This window comes from Oncorhynchus keta, unplaced genomic scaffold, assembly GCF_023373465.1.
Source record: "Oncorhynchus keta strain PuntledgeMale-10-30-2019 unplaced genomic scaffold, Oket_V2 Un_contig_15955_pilon_pilon, whole genome shotgun sequence".
Lineage (NCBI taxonomy): Eukaryota > Metazoa > Chordata > Actinopteri > Salmoniformes > Salmonidae > Oncorhynchus > Oncorhynchus keta.
The window spans coordinates 6651-29089 of NW_026279620.1; the positions used below are offsets into that span (position 1 = coordinate 6651).

Sequence of the window (22439 nt, forward strand, 5' to 3'; positions counted from 1 at the left end):
CCATATTCTCGGATTTAATGTAATTATCTGCCTATAGAGCGGCGCAGCAGGAAGCAGGCTAGAGCCCTCGGTACAGTAAGTAGTCGTGCGGTTCACCGGGTTCAGGCCCTCATTCTTCACCGTGTCCTAAAGATGGTTCACATGAACCCGCCCCAGCTCTGACGTTACGCCAGCCATATCCGTTTTCACTAGGCGAGTTCGTTTTGCATGGTCCGTTGCCCCGGTTGAATGAAGACGTCACCTAAGGACCAAGAGAGTGGTCTAAAATAAGCAAAATCCTGCAAACCGGGGCACCGGGACTTGCAAAACGAACTCCACCACTAGAATTGAGCGCTGCCATGAACTCGTATGCCCTCGTACACCGAGAGCCTGTGTTTACCCGTTGACACAGTTTCCATTTTGCATCAGGAGTTTTCCTCCGTTGCTCTGCGAGCGGAGCGCGCGTGTGTTGGTCCTTTCGCGGGAAGGCCGTGTCAAATTTAACCGAGTGTGTATTCCATCCTACCATTAACATGTAAGCACAATAACAAAACATATAAAACATCCTCGGAACAATGTTCACGCCCCCCCCCTCCAAAAAGCTGATGAGAAACTAAAGTGTTATCATTCCGCCGAAAAATTGAAAGTAGACTAGGCTACCAGTTCGCTCTTTTTTAATTGTGAGTCATACGGGCGACACCATGTGATGCGTAAGGGGGTTAGACCGCTCCGTGGAGATGTGTAAGTTATTTACGACCTTCTATAAAATATAATTAGGTTTATATAGGCATTATGGAGGCAATCATTCAAAATGTATTAATTGTGTCTGGTCTCATTTCGAAATCTGATCTGTTTTGGATCAGACATTATCCTGTACAGCCTTGATGTCCCCGTTTGATCAACTATGGACTAGCTCGACACCAGCTGTTTAAAACTAACTTCCTTTATGTCAGGATAAATGATGTGTTTTGGGTATTATGACTTTCGCCGTGTTATCACACTTGTATGTGCGTAATAATCTTTGGAGTGGTTAAGGCAGACATTTTACACTGGTGTGGGTTAGTAACCTGGTAGCCTTACTTGTCTGAAGAGGATTCTTTCAAGGGGACACGGACGAAACCTAATAAGGTATAGCTATGTAGCTAGTCACTTAAGCTTTGTAATTTACTGAAGTTGGTAGTTATCCCCTCTTGGATTTACCTCGTATTTTGGCTAAGTATTTGCGCTATTATTTTGTTACATTATTTTTAGTAGAACCGATACAAAGTATATTTAGGGAGGAGGGTTCAACTGCATATTGAGAGCGGTGCATGCTTTTCGATCTCCTGAAAACCCTTTCAACTTTGGCCGTAGGCTATTGTCACTGGCTGTTACTGTACACATTCGAGTCGGTTAGGCTACTGTCACTGTCGGTCACATTCGCGTCGGTTAGGCTACTGTAGCCTACACAGTCAGGTGTAAGAAATGACAAAAGGGGAAACGAGGTAACTTCTTTTATATCGAAATATTTTACTCGCAACCTATTCGTTTTTTAGGTCATGACTATAAAGAATGTAGACTGTAATGTAGGCTCCATTGTGGCGTGCGAAGCCACTCCACACGCTTTCTAAATCGCGTTTCGTGCGGTATTAAAATTAATAATGGACATCCGGCGTTGCATGGTGCCAGCTGCGCCCCAAATTTATTTTTTGGGGTGGTGTGCGGTGCGCGAGAATTTTGGGATTATCATTGTCTGTCAAATCGAGTTTTATCATATTGGCCCGGTATTTTAGAGATGTTATTACAATTTTAAACAAATGAAAACATTGTTGGCGATGTGAGATGCCTTGCTTGAGCGCAGCCATCGGGTTTTGAGGGTCGTGTGTTCTCCCTCGCTCGGTCTCATGCCATGCGGGACCCTGCTGTCTGCCATAGCACCCTCCTCTAGACGGTTCTTTATCTTTGTTGTTGTGCAGTGATCAGCCAGTGGTGCAGTCAGACCAGACCACTGTGAGACCAAGACGCTGCCCCAAGTTCACATGTTGTGGGTTATTATGATGGGGTTTATCGTTAGGATGAGGTGATGAGGAAACCGCTTAATTAAGGGATCATCGGATGGGCACGCAAACAAGCGCGGATGAGAATGAAATAGGTTAGTTTGTTTATCTTTCATTCAGGAGTAAATAAACAAGGGAAGTGAAAGAGAGGGGACGAAAGCTGGGCACCAGTTAGTCCTGAAATAAACCACCGTTTCATCAAAAGTCTTCCAGTAATATTCGTTAAGATGGGAAAAGAACATTATAAATTAAAGTATTTCCCCAGACGAATAGACAGTGCGTGCGTCGGACCCAATTTGGCAAATTGGCTTTCCAGACAGTCTCACTGATCGGGCTGGCCTCCGGTCTTCTCTCGTGGCTGTGTAGGCTACTCGGTGCACGCGAGTCGATCGGTTCCACGCTGACATCACGAGCTGTCTGGACGGCTCGTCTCTTTCTCTGTCCCGACGAGCAGGTGCACTTTTTTGACACTTTTATTACATATGTAAATGTCTAACTTACTTATTATTCACACTTTTTGTTTAGTCTATATAACGTGTTATGCAACCTAAGAGTGGCATGTAAACAGTATTGCGTTATTAGTAGGACTACTAATGGTAGGCTTTATAGAGATTTTGTCTGAAGTGCAAAGGCTATGTGTGTGGTCAAATTATTGTAGGCCTATAGCGTATAGGCCATGTGGCTTGTTCCAATATGTCACACTGCCTTTTGACCTATATTATTATCCAGGCCTCCGAGACATGAAATATGTGTAAAATCACACCAAGGTCGTATATGTTGTTGCTCTAGTGATATGGTGTCGCCTATATTCTGTTCAGGGTCGGCCAAGGTCGGGTGTAGACTAGTCCACCATTCACCAACCACACAGGATCGGGTATTTCCTGAACTGAGACCGGAAGCACACAATATGATATGTTGTTTACGTTGGATAATTGTCTCATATACAGGTATATAGAGTATATATTAGGCCTAATACATAACCTATTGATAACTTCAAGGGGATGTCTGGGAACCTTGATAATAATTTATCAACTAATAATCAAGTCCTTAATTAGGGGAATTATGTGAGCTAGTTCAGGGCGACAACATTGCAAAACGTCTGGGGTTCCAAAGATTGGTTTGAAAACCACTGCTCTAAGCTGTGGTGTTATTTTGTAGCATATAGCATACTGTTCTTGTCCTATTGGGTTTGCAAAATGTGGGAACATGGAATCCTATTCCCTATGTAGTGCACATCTTTTGACTAGGGCCAATAGGGCCCATGACCTTCTAATAGCTTCAAGGAGATGGGAACCTTGATAATAACCTTTCCTGATCTCTATACAGTGTGATTTATTTGTAGTTGTCTACTGGGGTATCTTATTCAATATGGTCTCAAAGCCTAAACTGATCCTAAATCAGCACTCCAACTCTGAGATGCTTTATGAATACAGGCCCTGGTGTTGTCCTCATTTGTGACCTACTACCTGGATTCCGTCTTATGTAGCAAAATGGTTGTTGTTTTTTACATTTGATACAAGTAGAGACTCAGAGTTAGAAACGGTGTATTGTTCCTCAACACTGCAGTTGAGGAACAATACATTTCTAGACCCATTTTTGAGAAAATGGCTCTTGAATGTTTTGGTACACCTACTGGAGATGTTTTCTTTGTCTACACCCATTCAGCATTGTTCAATTCCTCTTAACCTGTTGTGACGAGCAATCCCGTATCCGGGAGCGTAATTATAGCCTCAAGTTCATTACCATAACGCAACGTTAACTATTCATGAAAATCGCAAATGAAATTAAATAAATATATTGGCTCTCAAGCTTAGCCTTTTGTTAACAACACTGTCATCTCAGATTTTCAAAATATGCTTTTCAACCATAGCTAAACAAGCATTTGTGTAAGAGTATTGATAGCTAGCATAGCATTAAGCCTAGCATTCAGCAGGCAACATTTTCACAAAAACAAGAAAAGCATTCAAATAAAATCATTTACCTTTGAAGAACTTCGGATGTTTTCAATGAGGAGACTCTCAGTTAGATAGCAAATGTTCAGTTTTTCCAAAAATATTATTTGTGTAGGAGAAATCGCTCTGTTTTGTTCATCACGTTTGGCTAAGAAAAAACCCCAAAATTCAGTCATCACAACGCGAACCTTTTTCCAAATTAACTTCATAATATCGACAGAAACATGGCAAACGTTGTTTAGAATCAATCCTCAAGGTGTTTTTCACATAACTATTCGATGATAAGTCACTCGTGGCAGTTTGGTTTCTCCTCTGTTCAAAATGGAACAATGCATGCACCTGGAGATTACGCAATAGTTTCGACGGAGGACACCGAGCGGACACCTGGTAAATGTAGTCTCTTATGGTCAATTTTCCAATGATATGCCTACAAATACGTCACAATGCTGCAAACACCTTGGGGAAAATACAGAAAGTGTAGGCTCATTCCTTGCGCATTCACAGCCATATAAGGAGACATTGGAACACAGCGCCTCAAAAATCTGGCTCACTTCCTGTATGAAATTACATCTTTGTTTCGCCTGTAGCATTAGTTCTGTGGCACTCACAGACAATATCTTTGCTGTTTTGGAAACGTCAAAGTGTTTTCTTTCCAAAGCTGTCAATTATATGCATAGTCGAGCATCTTTTCGTGACAAAATATCTTGTTTAAAACGGGAACGTTTTTCATCCAAAAATGAAATACTGCCCCCAGAGGTTCAAGAGGTTAACTTATTACGGCTGAAATCCCGATCATGGGATTGATTTGACAACAACCAGTGACAGTTCAGGGCGCCAAATTCAAACAACAGAAATCTCATAATTAAAATGAATTCCTCAAACATACAAGTATTATAACACCATTTTAAATATGAACTTGTTGTTAATCCCACCACAGTGTCCGATTTCAAAAAGGATTTACGACGAAAGCATACCATGTGATTATTTTAGGTCAGCACCTAGTCACAGAAAAACACAGCCATTTTTCCAGCCAAAGAGAGGGGTCACAAAAGCAGAAATAGAGATCAAATTAATCACTAACCTTTGATCTTCATCAGATGACACTCATAGGACTTCATGTTACACAATACATGTATGTTTTGTTCGATAAAGTTCATATTTATATCCAGAAATCTCAGTTTACATTGACACGTTATGTTCAGTAATGTTTTGCTTCCAAAACATCCGGTGATTTAGCAGAGAGCCACATCAATTTACAGAAATACTCATCATAAATGTTGATGAAAATACAAGTGTTATACATGGAATTAAAGATATACTTCTCCTTAATGCAACCGCTGTGTCAGATATTTTATAAAATTATTTACGGTAAAAGCACACCGTGCAATAATCTGAGTACAGCGCTCAGACACCAAAACAAGCCATACAGATACCCTCCATGTTGTGGAGTCAACAGAAGTCAGAAAAAGCATTATAAATATTCACTTACCTTTGATCTTCATCGGAATGCACTCCCAGGAATTCCAGTTCCACAATAAATGTTTGTTTTGTTCGATAAAGTCCATAATTTATGTCCAAATACCTCATTTTTGTTCACGCATTTAGTTCACGAATCCAAATTCACGAGGCGCAGGCACTTAGTCCAGACAAAAAGTAAAAACAGTTATATTACAGTTTGTAGAAACATGTCAAACGATGTATAGAATCAATCTTTAGGATGTTTTTAACATAAATCTTCAATAATGTTTCATCCGGACAATTCCTTTGTCTTTAGAAATTAAAAGGAACGCAGCTCGCTCTCACGGCTACGCGCATGATTTAGCTCATGGCATTCTGCCAGACCTCTTAGTCAAACAGCTCTTATTCGCTCCCCCTTCACAGTAGAAGCCTTAGGAAGTGCAATCGGACCAAATTTACACTGTATCTTGGATAACCTACAAACCTCAGATTTTCCATTTCCTGGTTGGATTTTTTCTCAGGTTTTTGCCTGCCATATAAGTTATCTTATACTCACAGACATCATTCAAACAGTTTCAGAAACTTCAGAGTGTTTTCGATCCAAATCTACTAATGAGATGCATATCTTCGCTTCAGGGCCTGAGTAGCAGGCAGTTTACTCTGGGCACCTTATTCATCCAAGCTACTCAATACTGCCCCCATCCATAAGAAGTTAAGACTTAGCCCCACCCATCTCTTTAACGATTCACATGTGAGGCCATGTGCTAAACAGAGTGAGTAGTGTAGTAAACAACCACAGATTTCAAGACTAAAAGTGGTAAAAGTAGTAGCCTACAATAAGGAAAAACTCCAGGTAAAAATACCCTTTATATAGTCCTATATCCTAATCAGACTTTAGTGCATATCATGTTGTTCTTCGCATCACCTTCTCACCTTCTGGTAAACACTCTCTGTATCAAATCAAATCTAAGTTGCACAGGATACAGAAGGTGTAAACGGTTACTTGTGTAACAGTATAATTTTAAACCGTCCCCTCGCCCATACCCGGGCGCGAACCAGGGACCTTCTGCACACATCAACAACAGTCACCCACGAAGCATCGTTACCCATCGCTCCACGAAAGCCGCGGCCCTTGCAGAGCAAGGGGAACTACTACTTCAAGGTCTCAGAGCAAGTGACGTAACCGATTGAAACGCTATTTAGCGCACACCGCTAACTAAGCTAGCCGTTTCACATCCGTTACACTTGCATAGTAGCAATATCAAAAACAATAAAAATATATTTTATAATTATTACCCAGACACACTTGTCTAAATTGATGAGTCATGTGAAAGAAATGCTATAACCACCCCCCAGCCAGTCACTATTGTCTAGACATGTACACATGTCCTTGAAATACAATAGATGGCTGTAATCACCCCCAGACACATCTGGCTAACTTTTGTTTAGACGTGAAGCTAGCTACCTAAACAATGAACCAGTATAATCCCAACTCATAGTACTACCACCAATACAAACTGTTTGTCATAGTATGAGTAGTATGAATCTGCAGGTAGCTAAAGCTAACCAACTAGGTTCAATGTTAGCTAGCTAGCTAACATTAGGCTATAACTAGCAATGAAAATGGATTTCTGATTCTGGTAATATTACTACACAGATCATACACGTAACATTAGCTAGCGAGCCCAGCAAGCTGACGTTTGCTAGGTAGCTAATATTACGCTTTAACTTGCAATGAAAATGACTTTCTGACTAAATTAGAAACGTATAATATCTGAAAATGTAGCTAGACTCTTAACCATGTACATGGATGAATGCTTCACGGCAGACTGGAACCTTTAACACCGGTTTGTTTGTAGCTACATCTTGTTTGGCATTGTGTCAAGTCACTCGGTTCACACTGACCGTGGCGTGTGCAGAAAGTATCTCGCCACAACTTTTTCAAACTGATCTGTCGATACCGCCTGCTAAATTCAGTGCATCAATTTTGTTGAGAAAAGTAGCAAAACTTTTTGTAGTTCTCGATAGGTAACGTTTATCTTAGGCTCATCATTTAACAATTTTACTCGTATTTACCAATGGAATACATGTTTGTTATTAAGGCAGATGAAAGTTCACATGTTCCAGAAGGCATTTCTGCCAAAAAACGTATTTTGATCAATATATAAAAAAATAAAAAATGTTTTTGAAAAGACCTTCAAATGCCTCTCCTGTGAAATAGTGTCATGTGACATGCGGCTAGCTTTCCTGAAACGGGTCACATTTGACTGGGTCATTAGTGTCCCTCTGGTCCTTTCATGTACTGCTATTGTTTTACAGATATAGGTTTAAGTAGCCTCTCTAGAGACTGATCTATTGTCAGTTATTAGTTCCCTCCTCTTCATGTTGAAGGTTAGGGTCTTGGGGAAGGTAAACTGATCCTATATCTGTCCCTAAGGGGCTATGTCTACCTGGAACGTTGTTTCAGGAATTCGATAAATTGTCCGATTGACACTGATCTAAGGTCAGTTTCGTTTCCCCTCTGTCATCGACCCTCGTTAGGGCTCTGGGGTGAAGTTTTCCCCTGGGTATCGATCTAGGATCGGGGTGCAAAACTGACCCAAGATCGGCATTTAGGGAAATTTAAACTGATCCTAGGTGTGTCCTTAAGGGGAAACGTCTACATGGTTTGGCTTTCTAGTAAGATGCTGAACTGATCATAGAGCTGTCCCTATGGGAGCCTCCGTTTGCATCCCAAATTGCACCCTATTCCCTATGGGCCCTGGTCGAATGTATAGGTAATAGGGTGCTATTTAGGACATCGTCCCAGTGTCCAGGCTGGAATGTCTCAGTAAGGCTGTGCTTATGACCTGGTTGGCTGGCACCAGTGGCCTTTGGACTCGGTCTAAGTTATATCAACACTCAACAAATGATTGATAGATTGTTGTTTTTATATTCAGACTACTATGGTAGGCTGTAGGCAGGTATGCATTGCAGCGTAGGCATTCAATTGGACATTTGAGTAATTTAGTGTGAGCTCATATCCAGAGCAGTTTACAGTTCGGATTAGGATTAGTATTAGGCAGGAACCACACTGCACTTTATTATATATATATATATCTCTATCTCTATCTCTCTCTCGGGCAGTGGTTCTCAAACCTCTCCCGGGGAACCTCAGACGTTTCACTCTTCTGTTGTAGCCTTGAACTAGCTTACCTGATTCACCTAGTCGAGGGTATGATGAATAGTGGATCAGTTGAGTCAGGTATGCTAGCTCTGAAATAGATCAAATACTTGGAAGTTGAGGAGATCTTTTGAGATCCACTATTCTATGGTACTGTATAACATTAGTAGGCTACAGTACAGGCAGGTAGTTAGCCCATGAAGCCTAGTAGGCAGCTAGACAAAATACATGCATTGTTTTAATATCCAGGCTACTATAGCAACGGCACCCTATTCCCTATATAGTGCATTACTTTTGACCAGGGTCCATATATGGAGACATTTCAGTGCCAACAGAAGTTTAATTTGAATTCCATCATTTAGAATTTCTATCAGTTAATTGCATTTGAATAGAATATTTTTGAATTCACGAATTGAACCCATCCCTATGGGCTTTAGCTAAGTGGGATAACACAGTCTAGTCACATCCCTATGGGCTTTAGCTAAGTGGGATAACACAGTCTAGTCACATCCCTATGGGCTTTAGCTAAGTGGGATAACACAGTCTAGTCACATCCCTATGGGCTTTAGCTAAGTGGGATAACAGTCTAGTCACATCCCTATGGGCTTTAGCTAAGTGGGATAACAGTCTAGTCACATCCCTATGGGCTTTAGCTAAGTGGGATAACACAGTCTAGTCACATCCCTATGGGCTTTAGCTAAGTGGGATAACACCGTCTAGTCACATCCCTATGGGCTTTAGCTAAGTAGGGATAACACAGTCTAGTCACATCCCTATGGGCTTTAGCTAAGTGGGATAACACAGTCTAGTCACATCCCTATGGGCTTTAGCTAAGTGGGATAACACAGTCTAGTCACATCCCTATGGGCTTTAGCTAAGTGGGATAACACCGTCTAGTCACATCCCTATGGGCTTTAGCTAAGTGGGATAACACAGTCTAGTCACATCCCTATGGGCTTTAGCTAAGTGGGATAACACAGTCTAGTCACATCCCTATGGGCTTTAGCTAAGTGGGATAACACAGTCTAGTCACATCCCTATGGGCTTTAGCTAAGTGGGATAACACAGTCTAGTCACATCCCTATGGGCTTTAACTAAGTGGGATAACACAGTCTAGTCACATCCCTATGGGCTTTAGCTAAGTGGGATAACACAGTCTAGTCACATCCCTATGGGCTTTAGCTAAGTGGGATAACACAGTAAAGTCACATCCCTATGGGCTTTAGCTAAGTGGGATAACACAGTCTAGTCACATCCCTATGGGCTTTAGCTAAGTGGGATAACACAGTCTAGTCACATCCCTATGGGCTTTAGCTAAGTGGGATACACAGTAAAGTCACATCCCTATGGGCTTTAACTAAGTGGGATAACACAGTCTAGTCACATCCCTATGGGCTTTAGCTAAGTGGGATAACACAGTCTAGTCACATCCCTATGGGCTTTAGCTAAGTGGGATAACACAGTCTAGTCACATCCCTATGGGCTTTAGCTAAGTGGGATAACACAGTCTAGTCACATCCCTATGGGCTTTAGCTAAGTGGGGATAACACAGTCTAGTCACATCCCTATGGGCTTTAGCTAAGTGGGATAACACAGTCTAGTCACATCCCTATGGGCTTTAGCTAAGTGGGATAACACAGTCTAGTCACATCCCTATGGGCTTTAGCTAAGTGGGATAACACAGTCTAGTCACATCCCTATGGGCTTTAGCTAAGTGGGATAACACAGTCTAGTCACATCCCTATGGGCTTTAGCTAAGTGGGATAACACAGTCTAGTCACATCCCTATGGGCTTTAGCTAAGTGGGATAACACAGTCTAGTCACATCCCTATGGGCTTTAGCTAAGTGGGATAACCACAGTCTTGTGACATGCAGTAGATCCGGTTCGCACCCAGTCAGTCACAAGAATAGGACGTGGAAAAGCTGTCCTACGAAGAACCATGACAAGGCTATTCAATTATATTTTTATGGGACCCACGCGCCCTGCTAACGTATCCTGCGCGGCCTGTGATCACCACAGAAGGGAACAGAGGACGCGTCCATGTTCCAGGGAGTCTTAGCTTTCGGGAATGGGGTCATAATAGCTTATAGCCCAAACCGTTCAAACTCTAGAGTGAAATTCATAGGAAGAACATGCGTTCAACATGCCACATTGGCTTCAGAAAACAGCCAGAAACCCTCTGTCCGTAACCTTCTGTTTACCACAGAGAGCCGTACCGCTACCTTCTGTTTACCACAGAGAGCCGTACCGCTACCTTCTGTTTACCACAGAGAGCCGTACCGCTACCTTCTGTTTACCACAGAGAGCCGTACCGCTACCTTCTGTTTACCACAGAGAGCCGTACCGCTACCTTCTGTTTACCACAGAGAGCCGTACCGCTACCTTCTGTTTACCACAGAGAGCCGTACCGCTACCTTCTGTTTACCACAGAGAGCGTTTGATTCTATCTGTTCTCCTCTACCTTTCCTGGCTGGCAAAGTATCTGGATGTTGTCTCTGTTTACCACAGATTCTATCTGCTGACCTTTTGATTCTATCTGCTCTCCTCTACCTTTGTCCTGCCACTACAGAGCTGGCAAAGTATCTGGATGTTGTCTCTGTTTACCACAGAGAGTGTTTACCCAGCAAAATAGAGTGTTTGAGCGTTTTCTATCTGTTCTCCTCTACCTTTCCTGGCTGGCAAAGTATCTGATTCAATGTTGTCTCTGTTTACCACAGAGAGCGTTTGATTCGATCTGTTCTCCTCTACCTTCCTAGCTGGCAAAGTATCTGGATGTTGTCTCTGTTTACCACAGAGAGCGTTTGATTCTATCTGTTCTCCTCTACCTTTCCTGGCTGGCAACGTATCTGGATGTTGTCTCTGTTTTTGAATCAGAATTTAGAGAACTGAATTTGAAAACGGAATCTGAATGTCTCTTAGTTGAATGGGTAACACTGAATTTATAGTTCGTAGACTTGATACACAGACAACCAATGCAATATCTACCATAATGAAACTGAATATATACATATTGCATTTGAATATTCAAATGCATAGAAATATAATTTTTTAATTGAATGCAATATTCATTCATTCCAGTTTCAAATCATTAAATACGAGTTAAATGTATTAATTCAATGATTCAATTTGAGTATTACAAATAAAATAATATTGAATTCAACTACAATATCTAAATGCAAATTCAGATGTGTTGAATTCAAATACAGTTTTTTGGCACTGAAATCAAGCTCCATAGCAACAGAGCACTGAATAGGGTGTATTTGGGATGCAACCTAACAGCAGGCAGCATAGCAACAACAAGCTGTTTGAGGAGCAGCAAAAAGCTGTTTGAGGAGCAGCAGCAACAACAAGCTGTTTGAGGAGCACCAACAACAACAACAAGCTGTTTGAGCAGCAGCAACAACAAGCTGTTTGAGGAGCAGCAACAAGCTGTTTTGAGGAGCAGCAACAACAACAAGCTGTTTGAGGGAGCAGCATCAACAACAACAAGCTGTTTGAGGAGCAGCAACAACAAGCTGTTTGAGGAGCAGCATCAACAAGCTGTTTGAGGAGCAGCAGCAGCAACAAGCTGTTGGAGGAGCAGCAGCAGCAACAAGCTGTTGAGGAGCAGCAGCAGCAACAAGCTGTTGGAGGAGCAGCAGCAGCAACAAGCTGTTTGAGGAGCAGCAGCAGCAACAAGCTGTTGGAGGAGCAGCAGCAGCAACAAGCTGTTGGAGGAGCAGCAGCAGCAACAAGCTGTTTGAGGAGCAGCAGCAGCAACAAGCTGTTTGAGGAGCAGCAGCAACAAGCTGTTGGAGGAGCAGCAGCAGCAACAAGCTGTTGGAGGAGCAGCAGCAGCAACAAGCTGTTGGAGGAGCAGCAGCAGCAACAAGCTGTTTGAGGAGCAGCAGCAGCAACAAGCTGGTTGAGCAGCAGCAGCAACAAGCTGTTTGAGGAGCAGAAGCAGCAGCAACAAGCTGTTTGATGAGCAGAAGCAGCAGCAACAAGCTGTTTGAGGAGCAGCAGCAGCAACAAGCTGTTTGAGGAGCAGCAGCAGCAACAAGCTGTTTGAGGAGCAGCAGCAACAAGCTGTTTGAGGAGCAGCAGCAACAACAAGCTGTTTGAGGAGCAGCAGCAGCAACAAGCTGTTTGAGTGAGCAGCAGCAGCAACAAGCTGTTGGAGGAGCAGTGACCGTAGGCTAAATGGAGACACCACATGAAACACAGCAGCATAGGTACAGTGACCGTAGGCTAAATGGAGACACCACATGAAACACAGCAGCAGAGGTACAGTGACCGTAGGCTAAATGGAGACACCACATGAAACACAGCAGCAGAGGTACAGTGACCGTAGGCTAAATGGAGACACCACATGAAACACAGCAGCAGAGGTACAGTGACCGTAGGCTAAATGGAGACACCACATGAAACACAGCAGCAGAGGTACAGTGACCGTAGGCTTAATGGAGACACCACATGAAACACAGCAGCATAGGTAGAGTGACACATCGTGTCAATAGTACAGGGGTCACGGGGAGTTTGGTGACTCTGGATTGGCTAATGGCTACATAACGTATATGATGTCAACACATCAGACTCTTCCACAGCTATAGCCTGTCTGAGTTTACACACACACACACACACACACACACGCGGACACACACACATCACACACACACACACTCACACACACGCACGCACACACACGCCCACACACACGCAGTTTCCCACACACACACACACACACACACACACACACACAGACACACACACACACACACACACACACGCACACACACACACAGACACACACACACACACACACACACACACACACACACACACACACACAACACACACGCAGACACACTTTGTTTCCTCATTCCTATGTGCCTTAGGTCAGCTCAGAGCGTAGCATGATGTTGTTGTTCCTTTAAGAACAGTTCTAAGGTCAGTGGTGACCTGTGTTGAGGTCAGGTGGACTGATCCTTGATCTGTTCTTACCGCTGCTATTTCTCTTAACACCTCGGATTATCGTGTGTGTGTGTGTGTGTGTGTGTGTGTGTGTGTGTGTGTGTGTGTGTGTGTGTGTGTGTGTGTGTGTGTGTGTGTGTGTGTGTGTGTGTGTGTGTGTGTGTGTGTGTGTGTGTGTGTGTGTGTGTGTGTGTGTGTGTGTGTGTGTGTGTGTGTGTTTTTCCATTAGTAAAATGTGATGCCGGGCTTTTGACCGGCAGCATTTTTAATTGACCGGGCATTTGAGAAATGCACCGGGCCCATCTGCATTGTAACCTGATCCGGGTGTCTACCCACGGTGCTCAGAATGACACAAATCACATTCAGATTATGGTTATTCATCCTAACAGAGCATGAAACTCTTCTACACCTGCAGTGCTTGGGGTTTTAGGCTGGGTTTCTGTACAGCACTTTGAGATATCAGCTGATGTAAGTTATATAAATCCATTTGATTTGATGAAACTTGAGGATGCAATGACGCTCATCCTTCTTACTGAATTCTGATGGACATTTTGAAGATGTTAGAATAAAACAAAACTTCAAAAAGCAATGAGGCTGATGCAACAGATCAGAACTTTTCACTTGTTGATAAAGAGCAATATGGAAGTCTTTATAAAATAAATAACTGCTTCTGCTTTTTGTATGGTGGGATTTTGACTCGGCTACTTTGAAGCAAGGTGGGACATGCCTCATAATATGAAGTAAAACGTTCAGGTTTCAAACAACGAAGTATATGTTTTCAAAATGCATACGGCCTCCAACTCATTGCAAAGTGGTGGGTGACACACTGATAGCCTCCCTACCGTTGCTTATGCACTGGAATGGTGGCGGAAACGTTCTTTAATTACCAGTTGACAAATAGAAAATAGTATCTCTTTTTAATTGTGGCCATCAAAACTGTTTTTAACACACAATTGTATTTAGGATAGTTGTGCAATGATTGGGCTTATAAAAGCATGTTTCACTCCAGCAGCAACAAGCTGTTTGAGGAGCAGCAGCAACAACAAGCTGTTTGAGCAGCAGCAACAAGCTGTTTGAGGAGCAGCAGCAACAAGCTGTTTGAGGAGCAGCAACAAGCTGTTTGAGGAGCAGCAACAAGCTGTTTGAGGAGCAGCAACAAGCTGTTTGAGGAGCAGCAACAAGCTGTTTGAGGAGCAGCAACAAGCTGTTTGAGGAGCAGCAACAAGCTGTTTTGAGGAGCAGCAGCAACAACAAGCTGTTTGAGGAGCAGCAGCAACAAGCTGTTTGAGGAGCAGCAGCAACAACAAGCTGTTTGAGGAGCAGCAGCAACAAGCTGTTTGAGGAGCAGCAGCAACAACAAGCTGTTTGAGGAGCAGTAGCAACAAGCTGTTTGAGGAGCAGTAGCAACAAGCTGTTTGATGAGCAGCAGCAACAAGCTGTTTGAGGAGCAGCAGCAGCAACAACAAGCTGTTGGAGCAGCAGCAACAAGCTGTTGGAGGAGCAGCAGCAACAACAAGCTGTTGGAGCAGCAGCAACAACAAGCTGTTTGAGGCAGCAGCAACAACAAGCTGTTTGAGGAGCAGCAGCAACAAGCTGTTTGAGGAGCAGCAGCAACAACAAGCTGTTTGAGGAGCAGCAGCAACAACAAGCTGTTGGAGGAGCAGCAGCAGCAACAAGCTGTTGGAGGAGCAGAAGCAGCAGCAACAAGCTGTTGGAGGAGCAGCAGCAACAAGCTGTTGGAGGAGCAGCAGCAAAAACAAGCTGTTTGGAGGAGCAGCAGTAACAAGCTGTTTGAGGAGCAGCAGCAACAAGCTGTTTGAGGAGCAGCAGCAACAAGCTGTTTGAGGAGCAGCAGCAACAAGCTGTTTGAGGAGCAGCAGCAACAAGCTGTTTGAGGAGCAGCAGCAGCAACAAGCTGTTGGAGGAGCAGCAGCAACAAGCTGTTGGAGGACCAGCAGCAACAACAAGCTGTTTGAGGAGCAGCAGCAGAAACAAGCTGTTGGAGGAGCAGCAGCAGCAACAAGCTGTTGGAGGAGCAGCAGCAACAAGCTGTTGAGAGCAGCAGAAACAAGCTGTTGGAGGCAGCAGCAGCAACAAGCTGTTGGAGGACCAGCAGCAGCAACAAGCTGTTGGAGGAGCAGCAGCAACAAGCTGTTGGAGGAGCAGCAGCAACCTGCTGTTGGACAGATTCTCTGCTCCAACAAGCTTTGGACCTGTTTGCTGTTTCATGCTGATTGGAGCGGCAATTTAATTCCAGCTAAATTAGGGAGCAAATGAACCTATAGACCTGTTGTATGACCAGTCAAATGTAACTTCCTCAAAATGGTATTTCCATTAATGAATTGGCAAAAACGCTATTTTGCAATGGGATTTTTTTTTCCTCCCCAAAATTGGTCGGCAGCAATTTTTTAGGGTTTTCAGCAGCAGCAAAAGCCAGCTGTTGGAGGGCAACAGCAACAAGCTGTTGGATGTTCATACATCTCCATTCTATACATTCCATTCTATACATTCCATTTACATTTACATTTAAGTCATTTAGCAGACGCTCTTTCCAGAGCGACTACAAATTGGTGCATTCACCTTATGACATCCAGTAGAATAGTCACTTTACAATAGTGCATCTAAATCTTAAAGGGGGGTGAGAAGAAATACTTATCCTATCCTAGGTATTCCTTAAAGAGGTGGGGTTTCAGGTGTCTCCGGAAGGTGGTGATTGTCGCTGTCCTGGCGTCAAGGAGTTTGTTCCACCATTGGGGGCCAGAGCAAAACAGTTTTTTGCAATGGGATTTTGTACTCCTCAGTGGTAGGGAGGCGAGCAGGCCAGAGGTTTAAAGTTTGTTTGGGTGTTTCAGAGCCTGGAGGTTTTGTGCTTTCCTCACAGCTCCGTACGGGCAAGCACCATGGTCTTGTAGCAGATGCGAGCTTCAACTGGAAGCCAGTGGAGAGAGCATTCGGGGTTCGTGAGAGAACTTGGGGAATTCTACGGGCTACATTCCATTCTATACATTCCCTTCTATACATTACATCTATACATTCCATTCTTTTGTTTTATACATTCCATGTTGTCTGTCAGTGGAGCACTGTGGGACAGCCTTATGGGTGGATCCCTACGAATCTTATCTACATCAGGAATACTGTATAAAACTTTATGGGTCACCTATAATCACATAGCCACACTCTAGGGGCGGATCTCAATAGTCATAAAATATCTCAAATGCCTCCCTCTCCTCTATACCAGGGCCATATATTAACATGTATAAACCAGTCAGAAGTTTGGACACACCTACTCATTCTAGAGTTTTCTTTATTTTTACAATTGTCTACATTGTAGAATAATAGTGACAATATCAACACTATGAAATAACACACATGGGATCATGTAGTAACTAAAGTGTTTAACAAATCAAAATAGATTTGAGATTCTTCAAGTAGCCACCCTTTGCTTTGATGACAGCTTTGCACACTCTTGGCATTCTCTCAACCAGCTTCATAAGGTAGTTACCTGGAATGCATTTCAATTAACAGGTGTGCCTTGTTAAAAGTTAATTTGTCAAATGTATTTTCTTCTTAATGCGTTTGAGCCAGTCAGTTGTGTTATGACAAGGTAGGGGGTATACAGAAGATGGCCCTATTTGGTCAAGTCCATAAGCAAAGAGAAATTATTGATTGACCTTCGTGTCTTGAAGTAATGATGGACTGTAGTTTCTCTTTGCTTATTTGACCTGTTCTTGCAATGATATGGGCTTGGTATTTTATGAAATAGGGCCATCTTCTGTATATATAGTGTTGATGTATTCCCTATTATTCTACAATGTGGAACATAGTCCAAATAATGAAAAACCTATAGATGAGTAGGTGTGTCCCAACTTTTGACTGGTACTGTATATGGCTGTGCTCTTTTCATTGCATCGTATCTATCTATATTTGGAGTGCTGTGTGAGCGTTGAAAGGAGTCACCTAAGGACATAAGCTCTATGGGTGGGTCACAATAGTCTTCACCCTGTATACTCTCCTTCTTCTGGTCTGATCTGAAAACACAGCATTTGTAAATCAATGTAATATGTGTAAAATCCAATCTGGTGTCTGCAAGATTCTAAAATGGATTAAATATTTATTTCTTTTTATTTCACCTTTATTTAACCAGGTAGGCAAGTTGAGAACAAGTTCTCATTTACAATTGCGACCTGGCCAAGATAAAGCAAAGCAGTTCGACCGATACAACGACACAGAGTTACACATGGAGTAAAACAAACTTACAGTCAATAATACAGTATAAACAAGTCTATATACGATGTAAGCAAATGAGGTGAGAAGGGAGGTAAAGGCAAAAAAACGGCCATGGTGGCAAAGTAAATACAATATAGCAAGTAAAACACTGGAATGGTAGTTTTGCAATGGAAGAATGTGCAAAGTAGAAATAAAAATAATGGGGTGCAAAGGAGAAAAATAAATAAATTAATTAAATACAGTTGGGAAAGAGGTAGTTGTTTGGGCTAAATTATAGGTGGGCTATGTACAGGTGCAGTAATCTGTAAGATTCTCTGACAGTTGGGGCTTAAAAGCTTGTGAGGGAGATAAGTGTTTCCAGTTTCAGAGATTTTTGTAGTTCGTTCCAGTCATTGGCAGCAGAGAACTGGAAGGAGAGGCGGCCAAAGAAAGAATTGGTTTTGGGGGTGACTAGAGAGATATACCTGCTGGAGCGTGTGCTACAGGTGGGAGATGCTATGGTGACCAGCGAGCTGAGATAAGGGGGACTTTACCTAGCAGGGTCTTGTAGATGACATGGAGCCAGTGGGTTTGGCGACGAGTATGAAGCGAGGGCCAGCCAACGAGAGCGTACAGGTCGCAATGGTGGGTAGTATATGGGGCTTTGGTGACAAAGCGGATTGCACTGTGATAGACTGCATCCAATTTGTTGAGTAGGGTATTTGAGGCTATTTTGTAAATGACATCGCCAAAGTCGAGGATTGGTAGGATGGTCAGTTTTACAAGGGTATGTTTGGCAGCATGAGTGAAGGATGCTTTGTTGTGAAATAGGAAGCCAATTCTAGATTTAACTTTGGATTGGAGATGTTTGATATGGGTCTGGAAGGAGAGTTTACAGTCTAACCAGACACCTAAATATTTGTAGTTGTCCACGTATTCTAAGTCAGAGCCGTCCAGAGTAGTGATGTTGGTCAGGCGGGTAGGTGCAGGTAGCGATCGGTTGAAGAGCATGCATTTAGTTTTACTTGTATTTAAGAGCAATTGGAGGCCATGGAAGGAGAGTTGTATGGCATTGAAGCTTGCCTGGAGGGTTGTTAACAGTGTCCAAAAAAGGGCCAGAAGTATACAGAATGGTGTCGTCTGCGTAAGAGGTGGATCAGAGACTCACCAGCAGCAAGAGCGACATCATTGATGTATACAGAGAAGAGTCGGTACAAGAATTGAATCCTGTGGCACCCCCATAGAGACTGCCAGAGGTCCGGACAGCAGACCCTCCGATTTGACACACTGAACTCTATCAGAGAAGTAGTTGGTGAACCAGGCGAGGCAATCATTTGAGAAACCAAGGCTGTCGAGTCTGCCGATGAGGATGTGGTGATTGACAGAGTCGAAAGCCTTGGCCAGATCAATGAATACGGCTGCACAGTAATGTTTCTTATCGATGGCGGTTAAGATATCGTTTAGGACCTTGAGCGTGGCTGAGGTGCACCCATGACCAGCTCTGAAACCAGATTGCATTGCAGAGAAGGTATGGTGAGATTCGAAATGGTCGGTAATCTGTTTGTTGACTTGGCTTTCGAAGGCCTTAGAAAGGCATGGTAGGATAGATATAGGTCTGTAGCAGTTTGGGTCAGAAGTGTCCCCCTTTGAAGAGGGGGATGACTGCAGCTGCTTTCCAATGTTTGGGAATCTCAGATGACACGAAAGAGAGGTTGAACAGGCTAGTAATAGGGGTGGCAACAATTTCGGCAGATCATTTTAGAAAGAAAGGGTCCAGATTGTCTAGCCTGGCTGATTTGTAGGGGTCCAGATTTTGCAGCTCTTTCAGAACATCAGCTGAACGGATTTGGGAGAAGGAGAAATGGGGAAGGCTTGGGCGAGTTGCTGTTGGGGGTGCAGTGCTGTTGACCGGGGTAGGAGTAGCCAGGCGGAAAGCATGGCCAGCCGTAGAAAAATGCTTGTTGAAATTCTCAATTATGGTGGATTTATCAGTGGTGACAGTGTCTCCTATCTTCAGTGCAGTGGGCAGCTGGGAGGAGGTGTTCTTATTCTTCATGGACTTTACAGTGTCCCAGAACTTTTTGAGTTAGTGTTGCAGGAAGCAAATTTCTGCTTGAAAAAGCTAGCCTTGGCTTTTCTAACTGCCTGTGTATAATGGTTTCTAGCTTCCTGAACAGCTGCATATCATGGGTGCTGTTCGATGCTAATGCAGAACGCCATAGGATGTTTTTGTGTTGGTTAAGGGCGGTCAGGTCTGGAGAGAAACAAGGGCTATATCTGTTCCTGGTTCTACATTTCTTGAATGGGGCATGTTTATTTAAGATGGTTTGGAAGGCATTCAAAAAAAATATCCAGGCATCCTCTACTGACGGGATGAGATCAATATCCTTCCAGGATACCCCGGCCAGGTCGATTAGAAAGGCCTGCTCGCTGATGTGTTTCAGGGAGCGTTTTACAGTGATGAGTGGAGTTCGTTATAACAAATTCCTCTTCAATCTACACACAATACCCCATAATGACAAAGCGAAAAACAGGTTTTCATCATTTTTCACAAATGTATAAAAAAAGAAAAGGAGAAAAAAAAGAAATACCTTATTTAAATAAGTATTCAGACCCTTTGCTATGAGACTCGAAATTGAGCTCAGCTGCATCCTGTTTCCATTTATCATAATTGAGATGTTTCTACAACTTGATTGGAGTCCACCTGTGGTAAATTCAATTACTTGGACATGATTTGTAAAGGCACACACCTGTCTATATAAGGTCCCACAGTTGACAGTGCATGTCAGAGCAAAAACCAAGCCATGAGGTCGAAGGAATTGTCCATAGAGCTCAGAGACAATAATGTGTCTAGGAGCAGATCTGGGGAAGGGTACTGAAGCATTTCTGCAGCATTGAATGTCCCCAAGACCACAGTGGCCTCCATTATTCTTAAATGGAAGAAGTTTGGAACCACCAAGACTCCTCCTAGAGCTGGTCGCCCGGCCAAACTGAGCAACCGGGGGAGAAGGGCCTTGGTCAGGGAGGTGACCAAGAACCCGATGGTCACTCTGACAGAGTTCCTCTGTGGAGATGCAGGAACCTTCCAGAAGGTCAACCATCTCTCTCAATCAGGCCTTTATGGTAGAGTGGCCAGACAGAAGCCACTCCTCAGTAAAAGCAACATGACAGCCTGCTTGGAGTTTGCCAAAAGGCACCTGAAGGACTCAGACCATGAGAAACAAGATTCTCTGGTCTGATTAATCCAAGATTGAACTCTTTGGCCTGAATGCCAAGTATCACGTCTGAAGGAAACCCGGCACCATCCCTACGGTGAAGCATGGTGGTGGCAACATCATGCTGTGGGGATGTTTTTCAGCGACAGGGACTGGGGGACTAGTCAGGATCGAGGGAAAGATGAACGGAGCACAGTACAGAGAGATTCTTGATGAAAACCGGCTCCGGAGAACCTAGGACCTCAGACTGGTGCAAAGGTTCACCTTCCAACAAGACAACGAACCTAAGCACACAGCCAAGACAACTCCGGAGTGTCCTTGAAGGGCCCAGCCGGAGCAAGGACTTGAACCCGATCTAACATCTCTGGAGAGACCTGAAAATAGCTGTGCAGCGACTCTCCTCTTCTAACCTGACAGAGCTGGAGAGGATCTGCAGAAGAATGGGAGAAACTCCCCAAATACAGGTGTGTCAAGCTTGTAGTGTCATACCCAAGAAGACTCAAGGCTGTAATCTCTGCCAAAGGTGCTTCAACAAAGTACTGAGTAAAGGGTCTGAATACTTATAAATGTCATATTTCCGTTTCTTTTTTATACATTTGCAAACATTTCTAAAAACCTATTTTGCTTTGTCGTTGTGGGGTATTGTGTGTAGATTGAAGAGGGGAAAAATCATTTAATCAATTTTAGAATAAGGCTGTAACGTCACAAAATGTGAAAAAGTCCAGGGGTCTGAATACTTTCCGAATGCACTGTATGTCTGGGAAACTGGCCCCAAGAGCATTGCTTATGTCCTTAGAAGACTTCTCTCACACATCTTGTTTAGACTATTGACCCCATGATGCCTTTCTCTCCCTGTCTCCTCTCCCCCTTTAGCGGTCCCAACAGTGAGCAGCGAGCACCGCGTCATGTGATGTGAAGTGTGTCTGTCGACCCTAAAGCCTTGACCTCTCACCCCTGACCCCGTGAGGTCACAGATGGTCCATATCTGGCCCGACCCCAGGAGACTTCCTCCTCCATCCTGATCCTCAACATCAGTCAGTGAGCAGTGTGTTGTGTTCCGGCTGAACGTTCCAACGGCATCCTGACCACCACCTAACACCACCCACCACCTTGGGCATGCCTCAGGTACACCACTGATCTCTGTATATTCTGTGTCGTACTAAGAGTTGTTTTTTAGCTGTTTTATTTGAGTGAAGGTGATACAATTGCTTTCCAACTTGAATATCGATATTAATTGACTGTCTAAATATCTTGTCCGGTAATAATACATGTACAACAGAGATTGTGATTCTGATTACAGACAATATATTTAGACGGACGTTCTATTCTGTTTGTAATGGTGCTCGTGAAAATGGTAGCTCAGCAGAGTAATGTGTGTCTGTGTGTGTGTCCTATAGCCGGGCATGAATGGGATGGAGCCTGCGTTTGGCGAGGCGTATGGGAGCCGTGGCTGTCTCCTCAGCCCCTACCCCTGG

At 43.5% G+C, this 22439-nt stretch overlaps 1 long non-coding RNA gene across 1 annotated transcript; it reads left to right on the top strand.

Moving 5' to 3' along the window:
* Positions 1–831: 831 nt before the first annotated feature.
* LOC127919175 (uncharacterized) lies at positions 832–22436 on the top strand. Its single transcript, XR_008102117.1, has 3 exons — positions 832–1107; positions 21838–22089; positions 22362–22436. It is a non-coding gene; the product is annotated as an uncharacterized LOC127919175 (long non-coding RNA).
* The last annotated feature ends 3 nt before the right edge of the window (positions 22437–22439 follow it).